The sequence below is a fragment of the Sorex araneus genome, chromosome 6 (assembly GCF_027595985.1).
Source record: "Sorex araneus isolate mSorAra2 chromosome 6, mSorAra2.pri, whole genome shotgun sequence".
NCBI lineage: Eukaryota > Metazoa > Chordata > Mammalia > Eulipotyphla > Soricidae > Sorex > Sorex araneus.
Window position 1 is genome coordinate 51,274,186 of NC_073307.1, and position 6,281 is coordinate 51,280,466.

Consider the following 6,281-nt stretch of genomic DNA (forward strand, 5'->3'; position numbering starts at 1 on the left):
GTTCTTGCTGAGTTGGGCCAGGGGTTGGCTTAAGGTGGACTAGGGTATTTCCCTGTTTAATTTGGGGGTGGGGGTTGGGGGAACTGAAGTTAATGGTTTATCTATGGTTTTAGGAAGTGCCATACTGATATAGTAAAACCACCCCTTTTTCACCTAATCCTCCTTTTAATTAAAAATGGATTTTCCAGGGGAAGAAAGAGAGGGTCCTTATATTTGTCACACTTAAGTGCCTGCTTAGGGAAGGTATTGTGGAAAGTATTAGAAATCTTGAGATCAGTATCTATTTTATGATCAGGAAAAAAATACTGTTTTGTACATTTCTGACAGTTTCACATTTGCAGCTCTTTCAGGCAAGCTAATCACCACTTTGTAAATAAGAGGGCAGTTTGCAATGAGTTTTTCTTTTCAGTAGGTGTGATTCTTAAAAAATATTCTGTGGTCCTCATCTAGTGGCTGTTGAGAGGATTTCCAGTTCGGTGATGGAGCTCTTAGCGCTGAAGGGTCTGTTTTTAATGTATTTGTGATAACTTGCAGTTGGCCTGACTCTCCCCCATCCCGCCCCCATCTTCTCTGTGCATTCTGTGGGAGCGCTCACGGTTTCAGGGAAATCTTTTTCCATTTGGGGTTCATGGAGATAAAAGACCTTGGACATTTTGACATTTCAGATTGTGTAAGTGCAGATAAGGATCTCTGATGTTTGGGGGATCTTTTGTCCTGAGAAGCTAAGTTAAGGAAAAGAAGAGAGAGAAAGGAGGAAGAAGGGAAGGAAACTTGACAGGGAGAGAGCGCTGCTTTGAAAGTAGTAACTATTTTGTTTCTAAGTATCTCCCCCCATCCCCCCACCTTGTTTCCTGATTTGGAGGAAGCTCAGCGCTCCCTGCATAAGGGACTTAGAATTTTGTTCTCACTTAGTCCTTCCAGGGTACCCTCCCTAGTCAGACTTGCCCCATGTTGTGGTTTAATTTTTAAAAGGGGTGGGTGGGGGAGTGGAAGAAAGGGATCATTTTGCAAAGTGTATTAAACTTTGATACTCGGTTTGCCGGCAACTGAGGTAGACCAGAAAAATCTGATTTGTGCATTTAAGCTGAGTAATCCATCTGACCCTGAGCTTCTTATTGTAGATAACTCCATATACATATACATACCAACAAACAGAAGTATGTTCGTACACCACAGATATCAATGCCCTGAGAGGCAGGTTTTGGCGTTGTTTATTTTCTCCTCTTGAGAGTTCTATTCATACTGAGTGTGAAGTTTGTCTATTAAGTTAAACATAGGCCCGTTTTTTCCCCTTGTTTGTTTTGTGTTAGTTTATTGTAAACAGCCATTTGTTGTAAATTATTATTGGCATTAAATTATAATTTATTATTTTCAAAGCAAAGACAGTCCCTGCTTTATTATGCGTTAAGCATGTGTTCTAGGCGTTGGAAACCTCCCTCTCTCTCTCTCTTTCTCTCTCTCTCTCTCTTAAATTTCATCAATGAGCCTGGGGTCTGTGAAGGCAGTGAGAAAAAAAAGGGGGGGGAAGGACCCCCAATTTTCAACCGGCTAAAACAAAACCCCTTGTCTCTGTGGAGAGTGGCTGGAGGAGGATCTGTTTAGAGTCTTGAGTTTGGTTTAAGTTTATTGCATTTAAAGAAAGTTTTTCTTTTCCCGCTGAGTTAGAACAAAAGCTCTTTGCTGCGACTGAATTGGACAAAAGAGCCGGGCTGGGTCTGGGCGAGCGCGCGGGGTGCGAAATTGACGAGATCTTTGTCAAAAAAAGCTGGAAACATGGCGACTTTCTCCCCAAGTGTCTCTCTTTCCTTGCGGGGGCTTCCCCCCCCTCCCTCCCTCCCTCTCTCTCTCTCCTCCATCTGATCTGAGCTCGCTTTATGTCTTCTCCCCATCCCCGCTCCCCCTCCGCCTGTTGGCGCTTGTGTGTGTGAGAGAGAGAGGGAGAGAGAGAGAGAGAGAGAGAGAGAGAGAGAGAGAGAGGACCCAGTTAGACGCGAAATGCAACAATGGTCCGAGCCGAGAGGGGCGATCCGGGCTGCTCTCCACTTGCAGAACAAACCTGGGGGGTGCTGGGGAGTGTGCGTGTGTGTGTGTGTGGGGGGGGGGGAAGCCTGAGCTTGGGGCTGGGTGGGGTGGGGTGCAGAGGGTTCACTCCCCACACCCCCCCCACCCCCCAGCCTGGCTGCCGAGCTCGCTGGATCGCTCCCGGAGCCCCTCGGCCTCGGCAGACCCCGAGCGCTTCCCCCCCTGCAGGCCGCGAGGGGCCGGGGCTCAAAGTTAGCGGGCGACGGCGCGCCGGGCCGGCTGCTGACGCCGCTGCGCTCGCATCCGGCCGGCTGCAGGCGCGGTGGCCTGGAGTTGGCTGCAGCTGCGGAAAGTGCCTGTCCCCCCCCCACCAACACACACCCACCCCTCCTCCTCCTCCTCTCCTCCTCCTCCTCCTCCTCCTCCTCCCCCACTCCAGCCCCCGCCCCCCACTTACGTGCGGCGGAATTCCGCCCAAGCCCCCGGAAAGTCCGGGGTGCCGGGGCGCGCGGAGCGGTGCACTCCGGGGAGGTGCCGGGCGCAGCGGCTGGCCAGCCGGCGGGGGGCGCGCGGGGTGTTTCGGGGGGCGGGGGAGCCCGAGCGTGTGAAACTGCCTCGGAGCTCGCTCGCCACTTGGTCCTATGAGCGGAGCCAACATGGCGTCTCCCATTGCACCGCGAGCGCCAGACACAGGCAGGGGCGCCTAATGGAAAACACATTGGTGACCCAAAACGGGGGGCGGGGGGGAAATAATAATAGAAAGGAAAGGAAAGGGGGCTGGGGGGGCTGCCGAAGGCCATTGCATCTGCAGGCAGAAGCCCCTCTTTGAAACAGGCTGCAGCGATCCTAGATGATTCTCTCAATAAAAACCCTTGGATGGGGACCCCCTTTTTTTTGCGCCCCCCCCCCCGCCTCCTCCTTCTCCTCCTTCTCCTCTCCTTCCTTCTCTCCTTCTCATCATGCCTGGACTGCAGGCAAATTCGGGAAAGAAATGTGGAGTGCTGGAATGGACTCGGCGGGGGAGGGGCGAGGCCTGGCTTTGCAGACCTCGGGGTTGTCCTGGAGCTTGTTACTAAGAGGGGGCTCTGCGCCGAGCTGAGGGGTGGCGGCTGGGACTGGCCACTTTGCGCCGGGGACGTGGGCACCATTGGCTACTGGAGCGGCAGAGGTTTCCTGACTGGGGGGCGCTCGGGGAGGGTGGTCGCAGGGCCCCAGAAATGGATACTCCGGGTGTAGACGGAGCCCCCCGCGCCTGCAGGGGACCCGCTAGATTTTAATGGAGCTGCAAAGCGAAGTTGGACTTTAATGGGTTTCTAAGAGAGGTTGAGGCTGGGAAGGGCCTGGCCTCCCAAGAGGATCTTCCAGTGCATTCTGGAGTGAATTGGCCTGGGACAGGCCTTGAGCTGCTGCGGACGATGAAGGAACCGTATCAAACGTAGCGTCCGCAGCCCCGGCCCCGGCCCGGGGTCCGGCCCCTCCGCAGCCTGGGAGGGAAAGCAGGGGTCCTCTCTGAAATTCGGGACCTCGTGGAGAATTTAGTGAAGTTGTGTTTCAAAACCGTCCTTCAGATGATTTTTTCCCATTTTCTCAGATTTCAAAGGCTCCCTGCCGTGCGGCTGCCTAATTAATGGTGAAATTCAACTAAATCTAATTATGCAGTAATTTTAAAGCAGTTAGTGCTGGGCGTTGGTTTGTAATAGGACCCCAGTTTTTAAAAGTTTGCTTACTGTGTTGGTTTAGGGAAAAGCCATCTTTTGTATGGCAAAGAAAGCCGGGAAAACAGTTTGGTTGTCTGAACAGAAGGGCTAAGGACCAGCCATCCCTCCCTCCAGTCTCTGACCTCACTTCTGTCTCCTTATTCTTCTCTTTCTTTCTCTCCTCTGCCGCTTTTTCAAACAAAAACTGAGCCCGAGGTGCTCACCCAGCCAGGAGAACCAGGCACGGGGGAAAGGGAGAATTTTTCATAAGGAAATGTAACGGGGATTAGTGTTGCCCTCCTGGTTATATCTGAACAGGCCCTAAAAACAGGGCAGGGTCTCTGTCTAAGAGAGAACACGTTTCTTCTGAACATCCATTGTCATTAAGGTGCAAGATCTGACTCTGGGAGTTATAAATCTTATCATCCTTCTGATAACACACTTGTAATAAGTTCGCGTCCCATTCCAAGTGAATTGTAAAAGTGCCTCATTTAATACGACATCTGTGTCATTAAAACTTTCATTCCCCACCCCCACCCCCTTGCCAAGTCTCAAAGGTCCAGCATTCCCACCAGTGCTGGGAGATGCTGCTAGGTCCCTCTCTAAGAAACACTGAGCAAGGTGTAAAGATGATGATTTGAACTCAGCCCTTGAGGGGAGAAATTTGGGGAGCAGAGAGAGCCTGGGTTGACAGTGGAAAAGGGAGACTTCTCCCCTTTCCCACCGCCACCCTCACTGGACCCCTCGAAATGAATGAAACATGCTTGTGATTAGCTTGAATGAAACATGCTTGTGATTAGCTAAGCAAACACATCTGCTTTTGGACTTGGTCCTTCGTTAATTAACTGAACAAAGGACCGGTTTGCATTTTACCTTTTTTTTTCCCCTTGGCTGGGGGAAAAAGTGTGGTATTTCAGGAGTGCCCCTGCGAGAGCTCAGCCCTTCCCAATCGCAGCCACCATGTTCATTTTATTGGGATTACTGATGGGAAATGAGGTGGCGCAGGCTTCCGAGAGGAAAAGCTTGATCATTACCCCCTTTGGAACTATATTTTTCCACCCGCCCGCCGGGGGCAGCCCGGTGGGGGCTGAGCTCTGCGCTGCAAGTTCCGAGCTATTGGAATCAGGCTCGGGGTAGGCTGATGTCGGGTGACAGACAGACCATGTGTTGAAGCCGAACTCTATGATTTGTGCTTCTGTTTCTTTATTAGGCCTGGACAACGAACTAATGAGCTTTGGCCCGGCACCGTGTCACTTGTATTTATTTTTGTGTGGCAACTTTGAGAGAGCAGAAAGGTGCTTCACTCAGAACCAGGGAGGGTCAGGAGTCTTGGGCACTGTTGTCCAGGCCTGGCTTGGTGGCCCCTTTCCCCAGGAGGGACGGAGGAGGCAGGCAAGGTGTGCAGAACTGGCAGAGCTGAGAGAGGACCAGGCTTTTCAGGGAAGACATTGGGGCGCTAAGGAAGGGGCGGAAACCACAGAGAGACACAGACCTTTCCAGCAGGCCCAGTTCAGGGGCACTGGTCAAGGTGCCCAATATTGGAAGAGGAGCCAGTCAGACCTGGGGGCAGTTGTAGGTGACTGGGTGATCCCGTTGTGTCCACAGTGTCCCACTTTCTGCCGAGGAAAACCTGTGTGTTCCCTGGCCAGCTAACAGGAATGCTTTCTAAGGGCCCCTGGCAAAGGGAAGGGTTAGGATTTCTCTTCCCCATCGCCTTCCTCTGGTAGCTCCGGAGAATCTGGCTTGGGGATTCTGGAGTTCAGTAAACGGCTGAGGGAAAGCGGACAGAAATGGACAAAAAGGAGACAGGCAGCACAGATCTACCCAGTCCCTCGGCAGAGATAACAGAACCTCCCCTCTGCTTCTCCAGAATGGAGCGTGGTGGGGCCCGGGGTGGCTGGCATGGGTGGGGGGGTAGGGCAGAGGAAACTGCCAGAGAGCAGGGTCTCTTGGAGAAGAGCTGCCGATCTCTTCCCGCCCTGGCAGCCTTTGCTAGTAATGCTCACGCCTGTCCGGCTCATGGCGTGCCCCCCCCCCCTCCCCATCTCCCCTCACCGGGCCTCACTCATCCCTCTGCCTGCTGCCGACCCCCTCCCCACCTCTTCCTTCCTTCCTGCAAATGGGTGTTAACGTGAGTCTTTATGTTCTGTCTGTAACTAGGATGTAATCGCGCGCCCCATGCCTCTCTCTAAAAGCATTTAATAAATGTCTATTAAAGCGCTACAAATGCAAGATGAATTTAGTGGCGCGGGCTGCCTGAATCGGAACGTAATGATGGATTTATCAACGGGGATTCGCCTTCTGCGTGGCAAGGGAGGTTTACTCAGCAAATATGTCAACGATCACCCACCCAAATACAATCATTTGCAAGGCCTGGTGGGCCAGCAGGGCAGCGCCTCTCACCCCTCTGCTTGGCCTTTTGGACCCCCTCCTGCCTGGGGGGCAGGGGGACCTGGCATTTGGGTTTGGACGTTGAAGGGCTGGTTAGCACAGGAGGAGTCTCGGAGTGTGTGGGTTCTGCTGGAAGTGGGCTAAGTCAGTGGTCATCCTCTTAGGCCTTTC